Source organism: Bombus vosnesenskii, unplaced genomic scaffold, assembly GCF_011952255.1.
Source record: "Bombus vosnesenskii isolate JDL3184/JDL3185 unplaced genomic scaffold, Bvos_JDL3184-5_v1.1 scf7180000013272, whole genome shotgun sequence".
NCBI classification, from domain to species: domain Eukaryota; kingdom Metazoa; phylum Arthropoda; class Insecta; order Hymenoptera; family Apidae; genus Bombus; species Bombus vosnesenskii.
Genome location: NW_022882930.1, coordinates 6,129,231 through 6,150,956, shown reverse-complemented (window position 1 = coordinate 6,150,956; position 21,726 = coordinate 6,129,231). Strand labels below are relative to the sequence as shown.

Below are 21,726 nucleotides of genomic sequence, written 5' to 3'. Positions count from 1 at the left end.
ACGCTCGCGTAAAACCGCATATCTCTTCTTCGTCGTCTTCTTCCTCTTCTTCGCGTGTGCTACCCTTTCCCGAACCGCATTCGTTGCTTTGGCATTGAAAGCCGATGAGTGCAAGGAACTTTGCTCTACGACCAATTCTCAACAGCTGGCGTGCCTCCATCTTCGTCACGGAATCTCGATGAGTGCGTTTCAAGATCGTCGAGCTTGAAGATTAACGCTCTCGATGACAGTCCTCGTGAATACGAACGATTTTCGTAACGACAGTTTTATTGGCATATACGTATGTATATAATATACATGTAGTATGCAACAATGATATATAATAATAGCGAAGAATGTTATTGACAACTGAACTGCGGATTTTTATAGAAATTCGTATTTTTTATAAACCTAATTAAACAAATAGAATGTGAGTAGAAACTTATTCCACTGAATACTATAACGAATACTGTATTTTCGATACACTGTACATCTTTGCACGCTACGAGTTATTCCACTTTTGCAATTTTAAAAAGCTCACTTTCTGTAAAATTATCGATAGACTGTGTATCCTTATACAATCCCAATATCTTTGTGAAGAGAATTAAAGGAATTAAACCTACATGATAATTCGTTTCGCCTGTTAAAAAATGATGAGAAATATTCCTTTCTGGATATTTGATATACTTTTATATATTATATGATATATCTGGGCTTTTAAATGTACCATAAACGCGTATAGAAAATAAATACCTTAAAAGGAACCCATAAGATTAGCAAACAGTGCTCGATCTAAGTTGAACGAGGCACACAGATCGAACGTAAACGTTGAAAAGCGCGAGGGCGTGCAGAGTAGCCGAAGAAGATGGAAGACGCTTGAAGAGGAATCGAGAGCAAGGATTCCATATGGATTGGCACGGAGCAATGAGTGCATCGGGTTAACGGCCGGCCGTGCATCCAGACTGCAGACGTCCAATAAAAATATCTTACGTCGGCCTCACTCTCCTAAACACCGTCTACCCTCATTCATCGCCAAATTATTTTTATTGTTGGATAACCGTTGGGAGCGTTGCTCGTTAGCCAGCGACGCATTCTTCGCGAATTGACGGACGGTCACTTACCGAAAAGCATCTTCGCTGCACCGCCTTAAACTCTTATTAACCCTTTCGATCCTATGAACGACAAAATCCATTCTCTTCGACTATGTACGTTGTAGTGTGCGTTGCAGGAGTTTACGAACCACTGCAGTAGTAGTTCATGAATTCTAGTGTGCGTTTAATCGGCTCCGCGCTCCTTTCATTCCGCTATTTTCTTCTTCGAGTTCTTATCGATTGAGAAATTGAACGAGCTATCTTGCAATTTAACGAGTTTGGATCTGCGATATCTGCTGATACTTTGACATATTTCGTTGGTACATGTACGAACGTACGTGTGGACAAAGTTCAATAGTCGAAGTTGAGTTTTATTCTTACACTTCTTGAGCAAAAGCAGCTTTTATGTGTTAAATATGTTTATAACTGTATCCTAATCTTCTTCGAAATTAGGAAATTTGACGATTCAGTGGTAAAAGTTGGTTCTCGTACTTAGTCGTGTAAAAGCGTAAGAATCGATGGGGTTGAAAAGTGACAAAGATGATCAATCGACGATGAACAATTATTAATGGTTTAATTTTTATAAAGCATCTTCTACTGCTCTAAACACACCCTGCTAATTTATTCACCGTCTCATAATCTAATTTGCTTATAAAAGATTAATAACAATAATAACAATAATAATAATAATAAGATCGCGATAGTGTATTTTAAACGTATACTCTAAAGTTAATTTTAAACGCACGTCGTTTTTCTCTTTATTTCTTTTCTCGTTATTTCGATCATATATCTTTCACGCGATAAAACCAAAGAAAACATCCATCATCGTGGACGTTAAGTAAATATTTAAGCACTTGTGCCATTGAATTGTCACACCCCTTACACAACACAGACGTAGCAAGTGAGAATTACGAGTTAATTGCAATCGCTGGAAGAGTTATAGGTCGTTTTCCATTCGAAAAATTCCGTCTCGGGGTGCCGTCAGATTCGAAGAGGCACGTGAAATTTTAATTTACCGCCGACAGCTCGCGTCCACGTGCTGTTCGTGAAACCGCAAATTACTGCGCCGGAATAAATCCGACACGCGTTTTCTTCTTCCAACGGCCGGTTTCCCAACGGCCCCCGGAGGCCGAGATACGCGCACAAGGCGGCTGACAATTTCTCCCGGTGATTTCGAATTCTCGAGCCAAGTAATTTCGTGTCCCGCTGTCACATCACGCCTTCGCGCCAGATTTACGAACACAGGTTGACGCTTAACTCTCTAACCTCAGGTACACGAGGTATACTAAAACGCGTCTTAACTTTTTAACATTCGGAATATTTTTTTTCCTTTTTTTCTTTTTCATTTTGTGGAACTTTTTAAATAAATCGAAACTCTCCTACTGGAGAACTTCTCGTTTTCCATAGACAAACGTAGAATACAAGCGTGAAGTCTTTGGACTTCTAAAGGGATAAAATCATCTAGCTTTGCAACCGCTGCGTTTGGTATATAACCAATTGCTATTTTGTCACGCGTTATATTTCTTTATTCTTCGTAATTCCGTTGCTTGAATGTGTAATGGCAACAGGTCTTCATGATCGCACAGTATAATTTGTAGTCGTCATTGGCGTAATAATGGTTTAATAGTGTTTAATGGTAGCTAATAACGGTATTGGTAAATTTGTGAATGGTTGCGAGCGACCAGCAAAATGAAATGAAATTTGGGTATTTTGGCTTTGACGATGGTCTATAGATTATACAGAGCGTTACAAAAGAGGGTTATAAAGATTCTTGGCGGACACCTTTTATTTAGCTATTTTAAGATTCGAATACTGTTATTACGATCGTTTGTAGCATAGTCATGTTGAAGGTGGGGGTTAATATGGGGGCACAGCGGATTCCAGCTGCCGCAAATCAGCACTCTATCTATTCCGACTATCATTTTGATACATTGTGAGCCGTTTGTCATAAACTTTCATTATTTATCTTGTTTTTCCTCCATAACTTTTTTCACACTGCTTTTTACGATTTGTTAAACGAATTCAAAAAAAAAAAAAAATTCCAAAAAGTGGAAGAACGTTAAACAACAAAAATGGAAAACGGAGAATAATAAAAATACGAGTTCGTTATCGAAATAATTCGAAACTATATTATAGTTTGCAGCATTTGCTATAAAAGACAAGTAAGAAACGTCGCCTCGGAAAAAGAACGAGAAGATTGGACTGCGACATAATAAAAATGTCAGTTCGTTATTGAAACGGTCGAAATTATATTCGCCCTACAAACGCACCCTGTACATTTGCCAACCACTTGCGTGCAAACCAGTAATTGAACGATATATTTACATTCTATTTTCACACAAATGGCTTTCTTGAACCCGATGCGTCCAAGAATCTTATCCGAATCACCAAGAGTTCTGCCGGCTCGTTGTTTAAAACGTTATTAGCATAATATCGAAATGAACGGTCGATGCATCCGAATAAAGGACGCAGCCCCACCAGATCAGGTAAAATCACCCACGCGACCCTGATCAACGAAAGTGGGCACATGCGAGTTAAACCTGCCGTTTCACGAGCCATCTGAGCGGAAAAAAGGCCAGGAAATATATGGTACCCCTTCGATACAAAAAGGGCAAGTTTTCTTGTTTTTCGAGGTTACTCGAGAAGACCTCGATATCGGGTTTACATAGTTCACGTTGTACTTTTCTATTTCAACACGGCTATACTTTTTAGGACAGTAATTTTTCAATTTTAGTTACTCTGCCGATCAAACTTACACTAAAACTCCTTTCATTTGTTTTTTGAGTTAAATACGAATCTACGTTAAGAACTATCCTTTTGTTGTCCGCTGTTGCTACATGTTTCAACGAGTACCTAAAAAAAATCCATCGAAGTAACAACGAGGAAGCTTTTATCGCCTGTTGCTGCTGCGTGTTCCAAGACATTTCCAACGAACACCGACTTGTACGAACGTTTCGTTCACGCTGTTCACAACGTAATCGGAGGAATATTTTTTGGCTTTGTCTTCATTTTAAAACGACGTCTGTTCCTAGCGACGAGTACGCGCCGAACAAACATTTGTTCCGTCGCGATGTTTGTTCTTACGCGCCTCTTACTTTTCTTTATTTTCACCGCTCCGAGCTAAAACATGCAACAAGTAGCAATTTCTGTTACCGGCGACGTACGCGGAAGAATATTCGTACGTCAACCAGCAACGTTTCAACCAGAAACACGAAACACCGACAGAAAGTTGCTGGTTGTTGCTTGAGCGAAGACGCAGCTTAACACTCACAGCGACATAGGAGTTGGCAAAGAGTGCCGCGCTTTTGCGGTCCGATTGTTTTCCCACTCGGTTGATCCTGCAGGAGGCGCAGGTATAGCTCGCGCGTCCCTGAATCGAGTCAGCCCGGTCGCGTGGGTGATTTGGGGCAGTCGGTGGGGATAACTGTCGGTTGTTTGGCCAGGAGTGGTGGTAGCAACAGGGCGGGGACGGGAGACGGTGAACCGTGGCACGAACAGACGGACGTACGGGGTACCGATAGGGATGCACCGACCTTGGAGGGATTTTTGCGTCTACCGTCGTACGTTCACCCCGTCAGCAGCGGAGCGAACGTACTCGCGCGCGTTCAGAAACGCGACTCCCTCTTTCTCGGCCTCTTTGTCTCCCCCTTCGCTTCCCCGGCCCTTCCGCCCCTCTCCCTACTTCTGTACCAGGCCCTTTTTTTCTACAGTCTTCGTTCCAGGCTTACTCGAGGCTGAAACTCGCCGGGAATCGGCCGCCTCACCCTCGAAGCCCTCTCCAAGCGACGCTCCAGGGGCGGAATTTTTGCGCCGCCGTCTGCGACAGCACAGACAATAGACCGATGCTTGCTCCTCCAGTTGAAAGAGTTCCGTGAGATTCGTTTTGGAACAAGTTTCCGAAATCTTCTGCTGGTTCTTCTTTGCAGGTTCTTGCGCTTGGAGCGTATAGCGGGTTTTCAGAGATGATTTTCTACTGATAGGAGGCTGTATGAAGTTGTTCGGATAGGTTCCCTATTGTTCTCTTTTGTGTAGGATACGCGAATCGCTCGCAATTCGTATTGATTAATTTGGTAAGTTGGAAAGTAGGAAAAGGTCTTACAGTGAAATTTACTATTATTTAGCGTTTTAGCGTATATTACTTGGTGGAAAGTAAAGCTCACCTGTTCCACCAATTCTTTTTTTACGAAATCGATAAATATCACCAGTTAGAGGTAATCCTTATAATTCGATTGAAGTTCCTATTCTAAATTCTAACTCCGTTAAAGTTCACGTTAAATGTCTCGTAATTTCTATACAAGTCTCTAGATTCGTTAAAAATTTTATCGATCTAATCGATCGTGTCTCGATACAGTGCTAATGAAATTCCAAGATCTTTCATATCTTTCATATGGATATTGTACATGCTTTTTTTATGGTAAATGTTCCTTTCGTCAGCTACTGTATGTAAACTCAATTAAACCCCTTGCTAATTGCACCGATTTCCTAATTCAAAAATAACTCTAGTGTATTTCTAGCGTACTAAACCATTTTTATTCGATGAAAATTTCCTTGTCAACGTACCTTCGTAATTCCGTTAGAGTCAGAGGTGGCACGTGGTGACCACGAGCCAGCCCTGGCGAGTCGATGCATCCCACAGATTAGGCTGCACGTACGCAACATGCACGCGCGTGGCGTGTGCCTAATAGTGCGTGCATCGCTCTCTGCACGTAGTGGAGGTCGTGACCTTGGTGGTAGCCATGAAAGGATCGGTACTTGAGACCAGCCGATTTACGCGGTCACGAGACAAGAGATAGGGAAACTCGATAAACGCCGCTGCGTTTAATTAAGGATGCTTTCCACGTAGTCCCCGTATCAACCTCTGTCCCTCTTTCTCTTTCTGTGTCTCGTGAAACGTAACCATACATTCTGTTTCTCGTCAGTTACCCTCTTCTACGTAGGAAGTTTCCGTTCATGCCTGAAACGACAATAATAATTCTGTACGCGAGCGCGTCTTCCGAAAGCCGAGAGAAAAACGCAGAGGACTCGACGTTGTTCGCGTAAAATTTTGCCTTTTCGTTTGCCAAATAATCTGATTCCGTAAATCTGTCTCCTTTTTTGTAGTTGGAGTTTCTGGAGTTGAGGTATGATTATCATAAACTTCTAAAGCTTTTATACGGTTGGGAACAATAAGTACGTACGTGACTGTAAAAAGTTTATAAATTAATTGGTATCAAGCAGGCGATGTTATATACGCACACGGAATTCCATGAAATTCCATAAAGTTCCATAGAATTAAAGGATCGCTCAATCTTTCGTCGAGGTCGCTTTTTCTCCTTTTTAAACTCGACAAAAGCGTAGTCTGCGTTTATAATGATCTTTAGAAAATCGATATACGATTTTCTGCGTGATCGAATTTATGACAATTCTCGCCTATTCAATTATAACGATCGAATCTAATACAACGTTTCTCCTATGTTTCGCCGATATATTGAAACCAATTTAGAAGATGTATCCTATAGAAGATACGTTTACGTTATCAAAAAGGAACATTCATTGCGTTCATCCTATACCATTGTTGATCGAGACGGAGAACATTTATCTTGAAAATCCTGAGTGAAAGGGATGACCTAGTGACCTTGTTGAAGATCGTGCGCCACCGATTCTAGAGGTTGAACTTAATTAGTGCGAGAAGCTCGGCGACCATTGTCGTTCGATTAATTGCCCGTCGCGTCGGCCAGGTCAGATAAGCCCACGGGTATATACCCCCCAAGAGCTTCGAATCGCTTCATAATCGTCCGGCACGCGATAGGGAACGACGAACGGATCAAGGTTCTGTCGATTAAGAAAAACGAGATTGCTTTGAGAGCTGGCTATTTTCAGTTTGCGAATAACGTTCACGCAATGAGCTCGATCCATCGGTTCGCTGTTCTTCTTTGTCGTTGAAATTTTTTGGTTAATCAAAATTCTACTGCATACTACATACTACATAATAAAAATAAAAATTCGGGAAGAAACAGATCAGTTCAGTTTTATGTTATATTTTTCAGAATAGCGCATATCCTGTACGCTTAAGTAATTGTAGAACTCGAATGAAATATTTTTTAATCTCTTTTTAATCTTCTTGTTAGCAAGGATTTTGGTACTGAATATTCTTCATTATTGTACTTATTGTTATTATACAGGTTTTATCATCTCAGAATATGGAGTTTCTTTTGTAAGATAATAATAGGTCAATAAATATAAAAATATTCTACTATTACATATTTTTTAAGGATCAGTCATTTCGACTGGCTTTGGTAGAGATAGCTACGCCTCAAATGCCGGTAGTTCTAGTGTTAATTTAAATTTGTAATGTTCATTTGTATCAATTTTTGATATTTCCACGTAATTCGAATTTTCTCTAAACTTAACCCAGATACGTCTATCATTCTGTCAAAAGGATGACTGGTAGGTAGCGACATATTTGCCAATTTTTGCAGTAGTATATAAAAACGCATTGCATAAAGAGAGTTTAACAAAATTAATCTATTTTCTCTGCATAGAATACACATTATACGAAACTTGTTTATTTGAAACGTGAAAGATCATAGCAAGTAGTTTACAAATTTTTAAATATAAACTTATCAGATGTAAATATCGTTGCAGTGTACAATGACAATCGTAGTGATTCGTATTACTGTTTCCTGCGTCAGTCTTGCTGTTGCTAAAATCCAGTCACGAAACAAAGGGTTGAAGATTCACGTCTCGAGATATGTATTCGTCGATTGAAATTGAGGCTGCGGTCCGTACATAAGAAAGCAACGACATTTAACTGGCAATTAATAGAGGAACGAAGAGAGCGAGAAGGACAAAGATTAAAAAAAGAAAGGACAGAGGAGAAAAAAGAGAAAACTGGCCGTGTGAGAACGAGATGGCACGACCTCGAAGGGCGCGGTCGAGTTCAGACTAGACTGAAGCTGCCCTTGTGCCTAACCGACCTTGAGACAGCCCGTTTTGCCATAGCCTGACTCCACCGGCCCCATACCACGAACGCATCCTCCGCTCGTAACACAAAGAACTGTCCTCATCGTTGGGAATCACCTCCTTGCCCTACGTGGAATTTTGCAAATGGAATCTCGCCGTTTTGGGAACATCGTCCACAAGAATCTTTCAAACAGGTGTTCAGCGTCCACCGGATTCTCCTTCTTCTTTTTTCTCTCTTCTCGATGTTTCGCTCGGTGTTACTCGTTCAGACAAACGACGCGATGTTAGGGCGCGTATCGGTCGATTTTTTAACTTTTACATATTTCGAAGTTTCGTTCGTTCCACGGTTGTTACATCGGAGTCGAATATATTGGTGAGAAGTTGGAGAAACTCGAAGGTATCGTGCGTACAGTGGATTCGTTAGTTTCTTAGAATTGATATATTTTCAAGTTGCATTCGTTTGAGAATTCTTAGATTGCGATTGAAGACAATGAACGGAAATTGAAAGAAGCTTGATGCCCGATCGTTCAGTTTTCAGTTATTAATGTTCTCGTAAAATAAATGTAAGATTCCATGGTGTAACTAAATAATCTAGGGCACATATGTCGAACATTTACTTTGAAAATCTTTGTCCTCTCGGTAGTTACGCTATCATCGACTGTCTTAACTTTTCGATTGTTAATGAATGAAAAAAAAAAGGGTGCAATTATGTTTCCGCCCGGGATCGAACCGGGGACCTTGTGCGTGTGAAACACATGTGATAACCACTACACCACGGAAACGTTGATAGCAACCCCCTTCTGTTCGATTAACAGCCCCAATTCTTACCTCGATACGTTAAAGATAATTAAAAAATTATATTTGTCGCAGCTTAAGAGGTGAAAGAGACAAGAAGAATTTTGATATAAACGTTGCTTATTTAACAGAGTGAAATATCCTTTCTCAAGTGTTTTTTAATACATAGTTTAAAATACTTTACGTAAAGTACAATATATCGTACTGCTATAAAGCAAAAAAAAAGGGGACATAGATACAAATAATTTGATTTTATTCTTGAATCGTTTCAATAATTTCTATGCAATATTATTATATCTACAAACACTTTTTCATTTTTCGTTATAAATAAAAATAATAATAATAATAAATGAAGAGGACATAGATGCAAACAATTTGATTTTGTTCTTGAATCGTTTCAATAATTTCTATGCAATATTATTATATTTACAAACACTTTTTCATTTTTCGTTATAAATAAAAATAATAATAATAATAAATGAAGAGGACATAGATGCAAACAATTTGATTTTGTTCTTGAATCGTTTCAATAACTTCTATGCAATATTATTATATTTACAAGCACACTTTCATTTTTCGTTAGAAATTATTTAATTATATCGTTAATTATATCCTATGTGTCGTATCGAAATATCCTTTTTACGAGAGCCAGTTTGTATCGAAGATTTTTTGGTAGTATTCTGTGAAGAAGACAGACGAACAACTGGTAAAACACAAAATCAGCCGTACCGTGTAAACAAGGTCAGCTAGGTCAAACGTGTATATAAACATTTTTTTATTGTTTCTGCGTACTGACCTCCAAATTTCTTATATAACACGTGGAATTTCTCCGATGTGAAATATTCCACTCATTCTCAGTCGTTCTTTGATTATTTTCGATATTTATAATTTTCATCAATCTTTCATCAATTTCATGTCCGATAATTTTGTGCAATTGCATAAACGTACTAAAATATTCGAAATTTTCTTCCACTCGCTGATCCCGCAAATATTTTTGGTACCGTTTTGACCATTCTTTAACCAATATACCTTTACAGTCGTATTAATAATACTAACGTTACGTCAATGATTATAATAACGAATGTCAAACAGTCAATAATACAGATTTGCAAACAATGAAATAAAAAAACACGATCACAAACTTCGAATATTGTACAATTGTAGAAATCGATGGTAGAAATTGTAGGATCTTGGCGATTGAAGAAACAACGGCGAAACTAATATCGAGCGAATCCTTGAAATTCCTTTTCATAATCTCAAGAAACAGGCTAAAGAACGAGAATTCGATAAAATTACAAATTGATCGAAGAAAACGAAACGTTGTGATTATACCTGCGCATATCGATCGTAAAACTTTCTACGATGATTTCGCGAGAGGGAGGAGGGACTTGGTTTGATCCTGCGGACGCAGTTTCACGGAAAACGCAAGAATTCGTATACATAAATAGAACTGACCTGCGCTACCAGGTCCAACGCGTGCTCCTTTGTCCGTACCGAGCTCATTTCTGAGAACTCTCGGTCGCTGTTTCTCTTTGGAATATTGATCGATCGTCCTCCTCGACGTTTAGAATGTACGCGAAAATCGCATTCTCGTGGCATTATAATATACGTCACAGATCCTTTTACGTTTCAACCACGCGAAACCGATTTCCCCTCGAACGCTCTTTGCATTTTCCGAACGTTGCGCCTGAAACTACGCGATTTCAGGTAATGGATCGACCTCTTCTCGCGTCCTTTCTTTCTCACCTTTCCACGCTTTTGTTCCATTCAACAAGGAACCCACTTTAGAGTGGAATTTCTCTCACTGATTGAATAAAAGCTACAGCAGCTCGCGAAAGTATTTTGCCACTTACCGCGTCTCCAAGTGTTCCGTATGGCGCGCGTAATATATTCGCAGAAGGTTTCTACGAGCGTTTCGATACTTTTGCAAGCTACTGTACGCGTCGCGTCGTCTTTGTCGAGCGAAACGCGAAAATGTGGAGGCGATTGTCGTCCCGTGAATATGCCAGTACGAATCATGCTAGTAGCTTGAATTATTGATACAGGGTGGATTTAGGGAAATTTTATTTCGGAACGAAGATGCAAAGTAACGATCTGAAACAGCTAAATTGTTTTACTGATTTTGTTATAGAAATAGAACAACGTTGGTTCGTGTTTAAATGCTTTCGACAGCTTTATTGGAGCAACGTGTTTTAAATGATTTCTTTTTTATTTTAGTTCGGTTCTCTTAAACGAAACAACGGATTCGATCTTTTGAGAATTTTGCTACAGAGACAGAAGTTCGTAGGTACGAATTGCGCAAATTTTTTCATATTATACGTTGAGATCGATTTTTTCGATGAACGATTAAATTATTATTATTATGGAACAACAGGTAATTTTGATTTATAAATAATTTTGATTTATAAAACGCGTCTTTCACACATTTACCTTATTATATAAATTTCTATTATTAATACGATTGACATAATAGTATCAGAGATTATTTGAGAAATTATTTCGGGAAGTTCGCTTCGGCTATTTGTTTTCAATCATGTGCACGTTTCGCAACGAGCTCTGCAAACAATCTTTCCTAGAATCGATAAAGGAATTAGGCGTATTAGTGTGTTAAATATAAAAAGTAATTTTCACACTTGAGGATCATTCAAAATGATACCTTTATCTTCACAATTAATTCATTTTAATTCGTAACGGTTCTCGTCCGACGATGAGAATTCCATTCGTGTACGATAATGAACAAAGCTACGGTAGCAAAGAAATGTATGCAATAATACACGAATCTAGAATCTGCAAGATTTCATGAAAATAATATATGCAAATATTTCGTTGCATATATAACGAGGAGAAACGTCCGTTTCAATTGACTGTTTGAAACCCGCGCTGAAAATATGTAATTGAAATAACCGTAATACATTTGTAGAATCAAGTGAATGCCACGAATAATATTCCAATTAATACACCAATACAATAACAGAATCTTAATTTCTATTAATTTTACATGCGTATCTGATTTCTACAATAAAACTGGTCAAACTCAAGTTATCTTTTATTTTAATAGAAAAAATTAACCAACACAAAAGACGTGTTTTTTTAAATAATCCCATTATTTTGTTTCAAATACAGTCTACCCACGATCAATCACTGAACGATCTCCGAGTTATAATTCCTCTGTAAAATACTCTAAACTCGCTACAACGAGAAATGATCAAGTAGAATAAGACGAGCTGGTTTCAGACTGCTACGGATAATGTCAGCCTTGCAAAACGATGTCGATTTTAGCATAATCGAGAGAGATCTGCGTGAAATGAAAAGCTGCGCGAGTAAGGTTGACGATCTTGCAATAATAGAAAGCTACGATTCCGTTGGTTGGTTAAATGCGCTGCCTGTGCACCGTGTCTCAACATGGTCGCTCGGCGAAACTTTTACTTTTACTACGGAGAAAGTGCACCGCTGCTGCAACTCTCGCGATTCCGCCTAGAACGCGTAATTCGCTCTTGTCTCGAGATCGCAAAACGAAAATGTATTTCCTTTCGTTCCTTTCATCTTCGCGATGCCGGCGTTGTTTCGATCGACAAAAAATCCACGCGTGATTCTTTAATCACCAGCTTTTTTCTTTTTTTTTTTTTTTTTTTTTTTGGTGAGTAATATCGACGTACTCGCAAGATAAATGTAAAGCAAAAGCGCGGTGTTTAATTTTGTTTATCTGCATTTGGAAAAGACCGGTGTCGATTTGATCGATGATGGATTTAAGACTATAGATGGAAAATATTTGGCACGATTCGTTGAACGTCAGTGTTCTAAAAGGACAACGTCCAGCCGTTTCTACGGTACAAGCCGAGGCGTGCAACTTCGTTTCGTAGAAAGTATAAATATATTTGTAATAAATTTACAAGTTTCACCGGCATGCGAAATTTGTACAACTTGAAAGAATTCCTACGCTCTTACTCCACTGTAAGAAAACATCCACCTATCGAGTTTCAAAGGAAGACATTAAATTGAAAAAGTTGTACCTTCGTAAATGGACACTGCAGTCGAGTAATCATAATTGGGAAAAGTCGCTAAACAGTATAATTAGCTTGAAATCCTCATCAGATACATCTACGTGTGCTCGCCTTCAACTTTCTAGCCACGGGCGATTCTATGCCTTGTTTGTATCTTCTATGATTTGTTCTATATCTTGTTTAAATCCTGACGATAACATGATCGGTCGAAATAAACGGAATAATTAATTAAGTAGACCGCAATTTCGGTTTCGTCCACAGTTAACGATTAATATTTCCGTAATTGGTGTAAAATTCACCTGTCACAGAGAACGATATATGAAAAGTGGAAACGTTCCGCGCTAGATCGACGTTCCATACGTAGATCGATGCCGATAAAATTCTCGTTCGAGTGGCCTGTTAATCGACGTTCATCGTTCTCGAGTCAGTTGTCGGCCCGACGTTAATGAGCCCCGTACTCGTTGCTCGCCGCATTGTGCTTTTCCCATTTAAGGGCTGACACACTTTCCGCGAGCCACGATCGCGAGAAACCGTGCAATTCCACGCCGGTTCATTTCATTTCCTGGTTGGAGCAACGATCTGGCCGGTCGTTAGCCGCGGCACGTTGCACCGTGCCGTACACGCTATTGCACATTGCATCGTCCGATTGTCTGGCCCAGCGATCACGCCGAAACGTAGGAAAGCCGCGAGCCGAGACAGTCGTTCGTCTCGTAACCAGCCCAATTTTTACGTAGAAAGGGGAACCCCGTGAACATTTCCTTGTCTCGAACACGCCGTTCGAGTAACAGGTTGTCGTAACACGTGAAATGTCTTCTATCGTGGCATAAACTGGCTCGATTTATGGCTCGGTGTGTTTGCTCTTTCAATCGACGATTTTTCTCGGGACAGCGAAGTCGTAGCCGGAGTCGAAGATCGCGGGGAATTTCAGATCATTGCAGTCGGGGCCGCAGTTGAGAGCAAATAGCGCAGCTTGGTATCGATAGTTGCGCAACTGGAAAAATATAAATTTCGTGGGAGAGGTCTTTTTAAAATGTACGGAGAAATCTTCGCGATTGGCTTCGACGACATCGTAAGGCGAGACATGCCACGAAATGTCGCTAAAATAGTACAAATTTCCATCTGTAGCGTTACAAGACCACAGAAGCTGAACCAGTATCGTTGCCAAACTAAGGCCAATTTGATAGCTGCACAAGTAATAATTTTGCCCTCTGACGTCAAGCTGATGGAATTATAAATTGCACAACCTTCTGCATGATAAAGACACATAAAGAAACATAACGTAAATCTTCTGTCCGATAAAAGCGAATTCTACAGCTTTTGTTGCGACGAAACTATTTGTATATTAAAAATACTACATTTTTATCAAATTGCAAAAGCTCAAAATATGGGTAACTCTCGTACAAAACGACAGTTACATTTCCATGATATCTCGCGTGGCACGAAACCGTACGTTAAATATCGAACTTCATCGTTTTTCGTATTACAGAGAGAAACTGCTGAATTCTGAAGCACGCCAGGACGCGATTCGTGTTATAGTTTGTTTTGCAGGCGCGCAAGTGTTACAATTGTAGCGATACGTTCTTAATGAATAAAGAGTGTTGAGAATAGCGGATCTTAATTGCCGAGATAAAAGTAAAGGAACACTAAGGTTACACTTAGAGTTCATATTAAAATAGTTTTAAAATAGATTTCCAGGATCTTCGTCGATATACATTTGCACTCGTCTCAGCACTCTCTTTGTCTCACCATCTTCCATACCACACAGCCAACGGAACAGTTACGTTCATCTGTTTTTCGAGACGCTGCGCACACACATACTTCCACACACTCATATTCACATGCATGTGTCACTACTACGCGGCCAATCTAGTCTAGCACACAAAATTATAATTATATTATAATATAATAATTCTATAATATATTAATATAATATTATATACAGGGTGGTTGGTAACTGGTGGTACAAGCGGAAAGGGGGTGATTCTAAGAAATCGAAAATATAGGATAAAAGTTTAAAAATTTTAAAATTTAAAACTTTAAAAATTTAAAAACTTAAAAACTTGAAAATTTAAAAAATTAAAAATTTAAAAATTTAAAAATTTTAAAAATTAAAAAAATAACGTCAATCGAGACAACGATCTACAGTGAGATCCGTTATAACGAGACGCGATAAAGTGCACGCGTACCGAACGAAAATTCAAAGTCGATTTTCTCGAAAACAAAGCCTCGAACGAAAAATTTGTATTCTATATTTTCCACTTCTTTTTTCGCGTAGAATCACCCCCTTTCCGCTTGTACCACCAGTTACCAACCACCCTGTATAATATCATTTAATATTATTATTATATAATATTATATCATAATAATATTATAATTAATATAATAATATTATTATAATAATTCTGTATCAAATTCGGGGAATGCCCTTTTCATTCTTTGTGCGTCGATGTCATCATCACAATGATAAATTTTGCCCTTTACGCTACTTAAATTAGTATTAGTACGTAAACATACATATAAAGAGTACGTTAACAATCTGTCGTAAATGGAGTTGGACTGGATGGCGGTGATAAAGAGAAAGAAAAATCGGAGTTGGCGTTGAAGTGGGAAATTTCGATTATCGACTCCGCAATCCTAACTTTTTTTTTTTTTTTAGAAATGCTTCAAAGGTGTCAAATATTATTCACGTGGAATTGTTGGGGTTAAAATTTGGTTGACAATGATTTATGGGCGGTTTGAAAAATGTGAGAAGCTTTGAAATACGGACGAGAGATCGAGAGCAGAGATAGATGCTTTGAAGAAGAACGAAATGGAAATAATCTCGAGTGGTTGCTTCTTGCGCGTAGACAGAGAAATATTCTGCGAAATTATTGAATTTAGATGGAAAGGATCGTTCTTTAATTACGAAAAATACAATGAGATTCAAAAGTCATGGTACAATGGTAATAAAGAATCGCGGAGAGAATCACGCGGAAATAATTTTCGTATAGTTTGCCTTCGAATATAATTAAAAGGAAAGTGTATAAGAATTTTCGATCGAAAGTCTCGAAAGGAGGAAGCAAAACTGAACATTTATGAAATTCAAATATTATTGTTTCCAACTTCTTAAAATTTATGAAAATTTATGAAACGCTTCAAGAAGAAGGTGTTAATTGAATGTGTGTTCATTATATTTTCAAAACTAACTGTATATAAATTTAGAATGGAACATAGAATATCGGTGTTTACGTTTTCCATAAAATTATCAGAACATAGAGGAAAATAATTTATGACATGAAATCTAGGAAGCACAACGAGCACAATACGACTCGAGGTAATCTCGAAGTTGTGCTATCGTAATGCTATAATCAAGAACGGCAAGAATCTTCCTGTTACTCAACACTGGTTATTTTTCTGCCAGTAGAGAAAAAGTAGCATCGCGACACACTCTCTTATATGCAACAGTAAAATATTCATAAATTTTCTGCTGTCACGAACATTTTACACCTTATTATAAGCTAGCACAATGTACAGCACTACGAGATATTTTCATAAAAAATTCGTTCTCAAAAGACAGGAAAAACTTTCACTCGTGTCTGCTTGATCCGTGGGATCGGAATCGAAAGTAGCATATGTAACAGTATGGAATTATTCGCGGCTGGTCATTTCATACACCACAGCTATTTACTATATAATAATAGAAGAAGTGTAGGGAAACACGGAAATTCTAATAAGAAGCAGACTCTCGGCCATTGAATAGCTTCAACTTTCATATTTCCATCGAACTAATTGCGCAGAGTGGTTCTGGAATTGCGATGCGATCGCGAAGGACACGAACCAGTCGACGTGAAAGACGAGTCGAAAATATAGAAATGCAGAGATTTTTTAACGACGCTTGGTTAAGAAACGAATTTGCAAATTTGTCGAAATCTGGATTTTTAAATTCCACTTTCTCCAAAACGAGATCTCAAAGTTTCAGCCTACTTCTCTGTCATATTTGGAAATTAGCCAAAGTCGAGTATACACTTTAGAAATTTTCAATTTTCTCGAAAACGAACAATCATACGAATAGATATTGTCCTATATTTGTTCGATTTAGTTTTACGCGAAAAATCATCGCGTTTTTCGAAATCACTCTGCATAGCAAAAACCATAGAAAAAACATAATTTTGTTGTTCGCAAGAGAATTGAAATTTTCATAGAGCATACGAGATCAGAAGAAGTTCGGTACATTCACAAAATTACGAGCGTGACTCGTAAAAAAATGGAATGACCCAATTGCTCGCACGCTCACGCTGGAAAGTAGAACGAATGGCAGAACTTTCGGTTTCGCTGGTGTTGTCTTTCACTCGGTAACCTCCATTCGAACATGGTCGGTTTCGCGCGTTCCTTTCTGACAGATCTAACGCGGACATCGAAACTTTCGTTGGCATTGTTGCGATTTTCACCTGGAATCTCATCGAACCGACGAATCAGAACGAGAGAACAAAAGCATCGAGGAAGGAAACTTTCGTCTCGACACAGTCGATTATTAGATATTGTTTCCCCGAGATTCAACACTTTCACAGCCTGATATCGGTATCGCACGTTTGTCAAAATTGAGGCCTTCCGGTTGTAAGTTGAACGTTCTTTGAAAAGAAATATTCCAGCTACTACATAGTTCGAGATATTTCTATTTTGCTTACATCCTATTACGATATTTCTTGCAAAAGAGTTGCTTCAAGAATTTCTCTATTAGATACAACTTTCTGTTTTTATATTTTATATACAATTTTTCTGAAATAAATTTATGTTTTTATTTCTTCAGAGATATTAGCATGTTTATCGGTATCGATGAGTAATAGGTGCCACACAAAGTGTGATAATTTTGACAGATTATCAAAGATACAATTAATTATCCAAGATAAAGATCGTGATAATACAGCGGAAGCTTGTAAAAATTGTTTTTAAGGGAAATTGATGAGTAAACTTAAAATTCGAGTAACGGATAAAACTGAACTAAACCAATCGAGCGAATTAATTCAACTAAAAACGATTGTAAGTCAAATCAGATAAACCGTTAAGTGGAAATTTCGTGTATATTCTCTTTTACAAAATTCCTCGTAAAATATCTATTTTTCTCCTAAAGATAGAAATTCTCCAAAGGCAAATTGCTAACCTTCTCGTGATAACGGCAAGCAAAGACGGAATTAGTTATTGAAGTGGTCACCATTTCTAAGAAAACTCTACATCTGGTCTTTTTAGTTTTCTCAAGCACCGAAACCATCGACAGCGTGTAGACAAAAGACTGCGACGAAGACAGACCATAAACAGTAGACAGGTGACGTTGACTTCGGGGTTTTCAGTTATTGGGTAACACAACTAGCGTGTGGATCTGGACCAGCACAAATTGTATTCTTACTTATAATTACACTTCTATTTAAATATATTTTCTGCCTTACAATTTATCCACGAGTTTTCTCTGTTTACACGTCGAATAACCTCAACACTAGTTGATCGAAAGAACACGGTGTTAGTCAAATATAGCGATACAAATGGCAATTATAACACGTGGACAGCTGTAAATACCGTTTCGACTCGCGGAGAAATAAACACGTGACAAAGAGTTTCAACCGCGAACCTTACCTTGGGCATGAATTCCTCGCGCAAACGTGATCATAAAATTTCGCGTTAAATTACACGGGTTAATACACACGTCGAATATTACACCGTGTCACACGAATCCCGAGAAATCGATTCGCGTATGATATCGTTTGTCGTTCGCCTGATTTCGTCGCGCTCGTAAAACAACAACTCGTTACCGGCGCCCGTCGCGATAACTTTCTTCTGTTCCATCGACAAGAACACCTTATCGAAGCTTCTTCTTCGCTTCTCTAAGGACGTGTTCGTTAAGAATACGGAGATGATCGCTTTTAGTGTATTTCGATTTTGCCTAAAAATATACGTTAAAATATACAACATTCAAATATACGTGCAACATATATATGTAAATTCGAGAGCAGAGATCAAAGAGCACAACATCCAACAAATTACAAAACCTGGGAAAAGGGAATTATGAAATTAAATTGCAAATTTTGTAATTTAAATTACACGTAACATTCGATTAACATTCATATTCTTAAAAACAGAGAAGAAATAAGAAGACCTAGCACGCATGCTATAAAGCCTCGAAGAATTCCTAGACTAAATTTATAGACGTGATTTATTTGAAACGTGTAACATCCACTCGACGTATGCATAAACTTGAAAACAGAAATATAGAAGAACACTTTCCACAGACCCATGAAACCGCAAAATCTGGAAAAAAGCGACTGATCGAACTAAAGCGTTAAAGAGATAAATAAACTCTCTCCGAGGCGCGATACAAATCACGTCTATTATTTAGCTTGCCGGGACAGAGGCCTATAAACAACGGTTTGATTTCACCCTGCGCAAAAGAGACTGGTTACAATAAAGTAGAACTCGTTACAGGCCTCGTTCGAGCGGAGAAAGTTAACCGGTGGCCGCCTCATCTTCCTGGATCGAGCACTTGGTGTCGTTGATCCACGACTCGCTGGCGTTGTTCGACCGAAGAAAAGTAAGAGTATATACATGGAAGAAAGCGGACGAGTCACGACGAAGACGTCGTCGACGACAACCACCGTGTCTCGATCCAGTGGCATCTGCGATGCATTTACAATGGCAAAAGGGAAGGTGTCGCAATTCCAACGTGGTTCGCTTTGCCTCGATAGAAGTCGAGTAATCGAGGCGTGGGTGACCTATTGACCCGAGCTAACCGAGAGAGAGTGGCCTGTGAAACTGCCTAAGCTCTCTAGACGATCCTCATCTTCCTGGATCTCGACCAGGCGATGTCTTTCCAGACAGTGAAATTTCTTTTTTATAAAGTGAAACGATCTCGGTTTACGGACGATCCAACGATTATCGGCATGCTATTATTGATTTTAATGGGGGCAACTGGTAGATAGCTTTTTTTATAGTTTGAAAGTTTACAGGTCTCTAACGATAAATCGTCGTGATCGTCGGTTTTAACGAGAATGATCGATGTTTTTAGAATTTGCAAGTTTCAAGATTTGAAATAGTGGGATTGTTTTTCAGATTGGCGAGAAATTAATCGACAGTTGTTGATTGATTTCAAGCCTTTCTCTCTTAGTTTATCGAGCCGAACTGGATATCGGAATTCGGCTTTAGTTACTCGATTATGAGATTATTGAATTCTATTTGTTTCGAAATTATAGAAAACGCGATCGGTATGTTACGTTGCAACATTTAGTAATATAATATTTCTCCTTTCGTTTACTACGATTTTACATAAGAATAAAATCGTAAAACGAGAAGAACAGATATTACATAGAAATAAGAGAATAATGAAAATTGATACGCCTATCTAATCAATTTCCCTTTCTGTAAAATTTCCAATGTCAGCCTATCCTACCTTTTAATCGATATAGCGTTCTATGTAGATCGAATGTTATCATTTCCGTTTTATTAACGTGGCAGATGTTTATCAAAACGGAGGAAGAAAAACGGCTGTTACGATAGATTCGAGGGCCACGAGAAAACGCGAGCAAATCGGCGAATACGCTTGCCGAATAATCGATTCGAAATGAATCACGAGGCAATTTCGAGGAATAATTGCTGGTCGGTTAATCGCGTCAAGGTCTCCGGCAGCTGTAAATATGCACAAGGCCATGATACGCGAGTTACAATTCTTATCAATTCTACGCACGGCAAGGTCGTCCATTTATTATCAACGACTATATATTCCCCGGCCCCTCCACCTGGAAATGCCTTTACGCTCGGAAAACGAAAATACATTTGTCGTCTGATAAGTAACGCGAATTTTGTGTACCCTAAGTATATTGGTTCTACCAAGATCGGTATTTATTGCGGCACTAAAATTGCCGCTGGTAATTCATAACGGCAGAAAATAATCGCAAAAGCGTAAAGACGAAAGATAATCTAAAAGGTTAAGATGGAAATTCGTCCGTGTTTATCAAGATCAAATTTTATAGACGATGAGAATTCGTGGAAAACTTTTGCCAAAACTTTTCCCAATTTCTAATACGGCTGTTTGTTTGTTCATAAAGAGTTTGATATACAGGGTGGTTGGTAACTGGTGGTACAAGCGGAAAGGGGGTGATTCTACGCGAAAAAAGAAGTCAAAAATATACAATAAAAATTTGTCGTTCGAGGCTTTGTTTTCGAGAAAATCGACTTTGAATTTTCGCTCGGTACGCGTGCACTTTGTCACGTCTCGTTATAACGGGTCTCACTGTAGATCGTTGTCTCAATTGACGTTATTTTTTTAATTTTTAAAATTTTAAAATTTTAAAAATTTAAAATTTTTAAATTTTTAATTTTTAAATTTTTAAATTTTTAAATTTTTAAATTTTTAAATTTTTAAATTTTTAAATTTTTATTCTATATTTTCGACTTCTTTTTTCGCGTAGAATCGCCCCCTTTCCGCTTGTACCACCAGTTATCAACCACCCTGTATTTTTAAAAGAATATATTATGCATTATAATTAAACGTAATCGACGGGTGTTTGACAACTTGGCTAAAGTATAGTACTGCATATGTTCAAATATTTAAACAACGTTTCACTTAAAACAGTTGGATTGTTAGAAAACGAAGAAAAGCAGAAAACTTGAGGAAGGGTCGGGGAAACCTTCGATAGTAATATAAATAACTTCGAGCATATATTAACTGTACAAGAGAGACAGAGAGATATTACAATAACAAATGGAAGAACTTTGGCAAGCAAATTAGCGAAACAACAGATTAGTAGTACAATTATAAATTATCATCGTATTTAATAAATTACGTGTAGCACGTTTTATAATTGATCACTCCACGTTTGTAAAGTATTTGAAAATTTGGAAAGAAAATACGCGAAGCGACACGAACGTGAGGGTAAAGCAGGAGAACGACAGAGTTA

General features: G+C 38.3%; 1 protein-coding gene and 1 non-coding gene across 3 annotated transcripts in view; one reads left to right on the top strand and one right to left on the bottom strand.

Annotated features, from left to right (window-relative positions):
• Nucleotides 1-21,726, top strand: part of LOC117231422 — a 237,850-nt gene that overhangs the window by 67,602 nt on the left and 148,522 nt on the right. The window lies entirely within an intron of this gene.
• Nucleotides 8,722-8,794, bottom strand: Trnav-cac. The gene has a single exon. It is a non-coding gene; the product is annotated as a tRNA-Val (tRNA).